This window comes from Triticum dicoccoides, chromosome 2A (assembly GCF_002162155.2).
Source record: "Triticum dicoccoides isolate Atlit2015 ecotype Zavitan chromosome 2A, WEW_v2.0, whole genome shotgun sequence".
Taxonomy (NCBI): Eukaryota; Viridiplantae; Streptophyta; class Magnoliopsida; order Poales; family Poaceae; genus Triticum; species Triticum dicoccoides.
The window spans coordinates 23,775,802-23,780,957 of NC_041382.1; the positions used below are offsets into that span (position 1 = coordinate 23,775,802).

Here is a 5,156-nt window from a genome sequence, read left to right on the forward strand (position 1 = left end):
AACAGATGTCAGTTGTTACCTCAAAACAAAAAAAGATGTCAGCTCCAAAGTTATATGCTGATGATAACTTGTGGGAGGTAGGATCTAATGATTTATGCCAACACAAAAGACATACACTAAACAACTCAAACTGAAGTACCTCTACAATGTACAGACATTGGGGACATACACAAACTGTGCAGTTCTCACTGATTGCAGCTGCTGCATGCATGTTTTGCATGATATCAATGAAACACACACATGCATGGCTAGATATGGACGAGAAAAATTACATAATAGCTACACCATGTGCATTTCTTGCTAAACATAAATATAATATGCAGTACACCTCATATTATCCAAGAATTTATTGAAAACACAGTATGTATGTGAGATCATCTCATATGTTTTTTTCTTGAGAAAAGGTTCATATATCATCGTAATAAAAAATGGTTCATATGTAATTCACATAAAGTGAAGTTAGGGTCTCTTTGAGACTAGACGGGAGGGTAAACGCATATTCACGCTTGTACATAAAATCCATTGTCCGGGCAAGATCGGTTGCCTTCACTAGAAGCACCATTGGCTGTTTTTTGTGGAGGCATTCACGGACTATGTCCATCCATGCTTCTTCAATTATCACCTTGAGCTTCTCATTGGCTTCTACTACTGTGATCCCGTGCTCTTTTGTGCAAGTCTGCACCGTGGATGTCACATGTTGTGATATTTGTTCACGCTACAAAAAGAAAAAAAATATTACTATTAACTACATGAGGTTTCATCATGTGCATGCATCGATGTATAGATATAAATGTTTTTGCATGTATGGATTATGTAACTCTCCCAATTCTATAGTGCCTCTCATGCACGGGCGACCAAAGAGGTGAAAATTGCCACACATGTTGGTTCACCGCCTCCGTGCTCCCTCATTGCCACCACCATTGGCGGTTGTTGCAAAGACAACGAGGTAGTTGATCCCCTAGTTTTGGACCCTAGACAAAAGCGGCTCGTGTCCTTGCATGGGAGTTGACTGGTCGCATGGTGGTCATCTGGCATAGGGCCTCGATGGTGCGCCTGGTAAAAAGCCACAATGTTGTCTTGGTTGGGCAGCTCAACCACCACTTGTTGTGCAGATTTAGCGTAGCATCATTGATCTTGCATGTTCCAGAGTGGGATAGTCGCCACCTCTTGACTTGGGATTATGGACGGCCTGGGGTTAGGAAAGGCACACGGTGGGGGTGGTTTCAACGGTGTCTAGATGCTAGATGGTTGGTGCTTGCTTGTGGACAGTTGCTACAAGTGGTGAGTTGTTCATGGTGGGCGTTGGCTAGATCTGATCAGGTCTCCTAGGCGAAGTGGAAATACAAATGCAGTTCGACGGGTTGAAAGGATGACAAATTCTGGTTGAAAACTTCTATTCGATGGGTGTCGGTGTCGATGAGTCTTTTCTACTCCATAGAGGCACCATTGAGAAATCATTTCTTTACCTCCACATGACCATTGTTGGTTGGATTTGAGGTGGCCATGATGGCTGTTGCATTTGGAATCCCCCTACCTAGGGATTTTGCCAATGTGGCAGTTTGATAGGATCTAGATAGAAGTCTTGCCCCCGCAGGGGCTAGGGCCAATAACAGTGGCATCCATCGATATTGCTTCCCTATTTTTAGGATCAACAAAAGAGCTCCATTCACACCCTACTATTTGAGGCGGCTGTGTTTGCTAGTAGAATTCTGATTAAAGTTGTCGGTTTGGGGCATCATAGTGCTGGTTGAAAGTGCATTATATCCATAATAGTGTTTTGGTGTTGATGAAAATAGGGTTAGTGAGGGCTACTGTCAGTTCTCCGGTTTATCTCAGTACATTGGCCTCTCGATGGTCGTCTACGGGCGAAGTTGACCCCCCTATTGCAAAAAGGAAAAAGACATCAGTTTTCCTTTCTTCCCCAAGAGGTATCCTTCTCCCCACACTTGAGTTGAGTTGTTTTATCTCTCTTCCTCCATTTTTGAAAGCTCGAAAGCTCCATTTACTCCTCATCCCTCCACCCAATCAGTCGACTCATTTGAAGGAAAATAGAGAGGACCACCCGGTCTACACTTCCACCAAACCGATTTCTTCTCCTTGTTGATTTCACTCAGAATTTGTTACTCTTGGAGCTTGGCATCCTAGGTGGTTAGAGGTTCGATTCCCACGGAAGCTTCCTTGCTTGTGGTGTGCTCCAGAGACGCATGCAAAGGTGTGGTGGTCACCTTCAAGAACAACCCTGAGTGATTCGAGGCTCATCAGTTGGGGTGACTCAAAGAGAAAATGGTGACCCGCTTGGTGGAGTTCCGGGGCCTTGGCACCAGCACCGCACGCTCCAATGGAGATTCACACTTCCCCAAGGAAGTATGAACTTCGGGATAAAATATGCGTCACTAAATCGCTTCTGGTTAATCATTTCCTGCACTTTACTTCGCTTTGTATGATTGTAGGCTTGCTAATGATATTGCTCAGAGTTGGCCAAACAGGCTGGCACAGCACGGCCAGCCCCAGCCTGCCGTAATCGTGCCTAGCACGACACAACCTATAGGGGGCACGTTTAGTAAACAGGTCGTGCCATGCCAGCCCACGTGCCGCGTCTCCAGGCCCAGGCACGACCTTTTTGTTAATCAGCTAGAATGTTGGCCGTTTAGCACGCTTGGCCCATGTGCAGTTTTGCCTAATGGGCTGTTTTTGGGCCATTTTCAGCCTATTAGGTTGTTTATATAGACCATATATATTTATATAATTTAGAAATAAAAAATTAGCAGACCATGTCGTGCCGACCCACGTGTCCAGCCTCTAGGCCTAGGCACGGCCCCTGGCGTGTCGCATGCCGGGCATGGCTCGTTTAGCCCGGGTCGTGTTGTTCCCGCGTGCTACCGGGCCACCCAACTAGTACGACCCGTTTGGCCAGTTTTGGTACTGTTGCCAAGCTTACATTGCTTTGAGCTTGCTTTCCATATAGGTTGTGTTCATCTAGTGCATATCTAGAGAACCTACTTTATCCATGTATTCCTAAAATTAGTAATTAAGATTAAATTTGTAGTCACCTATTCACCCTCATCTAGCGGACTGTGTCGATCCTTTCACAGGTGCTTCTAATGGATGATCATATTGTGTCCTTGTTGTGCTTATTTTTTTTCGGCTGTGATTATAGGCCTAGTTTAGTCAGCTGCTTCCTGATGTATAGGTGTTGCATAGTTTTTCTTGAGTCAATCTTCCCATGTAACATCTACAACCTAATTTCCCTCATAAACTGGACCAATTTTTGTTTTTGTTCATAGTGCATGAATTTCCCTCTAGTAAGGTTTTGTAAGAAAAGTTTATATTCATATATTAGTCCACAAGTGTTCGATTAAGTGATTACTAGATAACTTTAGTTAGGACTGCCGTTGGTACGAAAAATATATATTTACAACATCAAAATTTTAACGAAGAGTTCGTATCTCATGTGACACCATGTCATTGCCAATGCGCCCAACAATGCATACAGATCTGATAATTTTTGGATAGGTTAAAGCCCATTCAAGCACCTCTCTTGTAGTCACATCACCCAACGAAATGAATACAAAACTTATTATTTGCATACAAGCACTGCTGCGCACTAAAATTTGCAGATGCTCTTCAACACTACTTGGTACGTAGTGTTCGTCACGCCATTTCACCTCAGCGTGATAGCATCTGGCCACGTTGATTACCTAAACAATGTGACAGTTAAATGTTAAATAAGGTATACAAATGGAGAATGTTTTTCTCAAGGTGCCTTTATAGTTGCATTCTATTGGATAATAACGAAGCATAAACAATTTCCTTTTGAAATATAATCATATTCATTGTGAAATGCGACATCAAGAAAAGTTTAGCACATAAACAACCTTGAAAGCATGCAATAACATTTGTTGAACTACACAATACATGCATCAAAGGATAGATATTTAGTATGAAACTCATAGATGGATTATACAATATGTTCTGTCTAAGAGAAAAAAGCTAAAGAATGATGATTTTTCACATTTTCCTCCAAACTTGCTACTTTTTTTCAATTTCATTAATGTGCTCATGCGGCCACTAGCTTCCATTTGGAAACCACCAACCAATAAAATAATGATACCCAATTATTGGAGTGAGAAGCTTGGACAACTTATATTTGGATTTCTTGTCCCACCTCAACAAGAGTCTCATATCTAACAAATAGATGCTCTTGTTTATTACTTATATAAACTTGTATATTACTTATATAAACTTGTATATTACTTCATTCACAAAAAAAATATTACTTGATACAAAATCCCTGAATACTACTGTATTTACTTTTGTGGTACACATCAAGGTTCTTTTTTTGGCTAATTTGTTACAATCTTGAAGAACACTTACCAAATCTTTTACCAATTCAGCATTCTTATTTTTCTGATGCTTTAACTCTTCCTTGATATCATTTGTAGTGTTAAGTATGTTGATGTACAATGCCTTCAAGTTTGCTGGTAAATTCTCTGCAGCTTGTTCACCCCACCTATAGTTGAGGGAAAATGTGAGTTTAATATAAAAAACTATATGATGTTGAATTGAATGTTGCATATAAATTATAATGACAAATATATACATATAAACAAGGTTATGCAAATTCTATGGTAAAACATAATTTATTTGGGACCCAGACGTTTAGATGGATAACTTGCACACATTGTTATAAGTGCAACTTTGGACAATATGTTGTTACCTTGATGCACTACACATGACCCAAAAATTCATATAGAAAAGTTGTATAGTTAAATATTGTTGAATTATGATTGTAAATTGAGATATATGTGAAGTAAAGATGAGGAACTGTGGCGCCAAATGTTTTTGTGGAAAACTCTTGAGTAAAACAAAAATTATGGCTATATCGCCAGTGTTTGCAAAATTATGGGAAGTCACAAATGAGTAGCTAACTCGTCATCTGCAGGTTATAAGAAGTATTTATTGGTGGCATGTAATAAACTCGAGTCAAGGACAATTGTTAGGGTTGTGTAGGAGTCTTTACTGGTTTATAGGAATTCGCTATGGCAGGACGCTGCTTCTCTTATCATAAGAATTCATGTCATATATTGACAAATTTGGCTTATGTACATTGTTTGGTAGTAAAGGAGTAATCTGACTTGGAGGTATAATATTTCTAG

General features: G+C 40.4%; 1 pseudogene; it reads right to left on the minus strand.

Annotated features, from left to right (window-relative positions):
- Positions 1-433: 433 nt before the first annotated feature.
- On the minus strand, positions 434-4,734 carry LOC119357472 (annotated as a pseudogene).
- Positions 4,735-5,156: the final 422 nt, after the last annotated feature.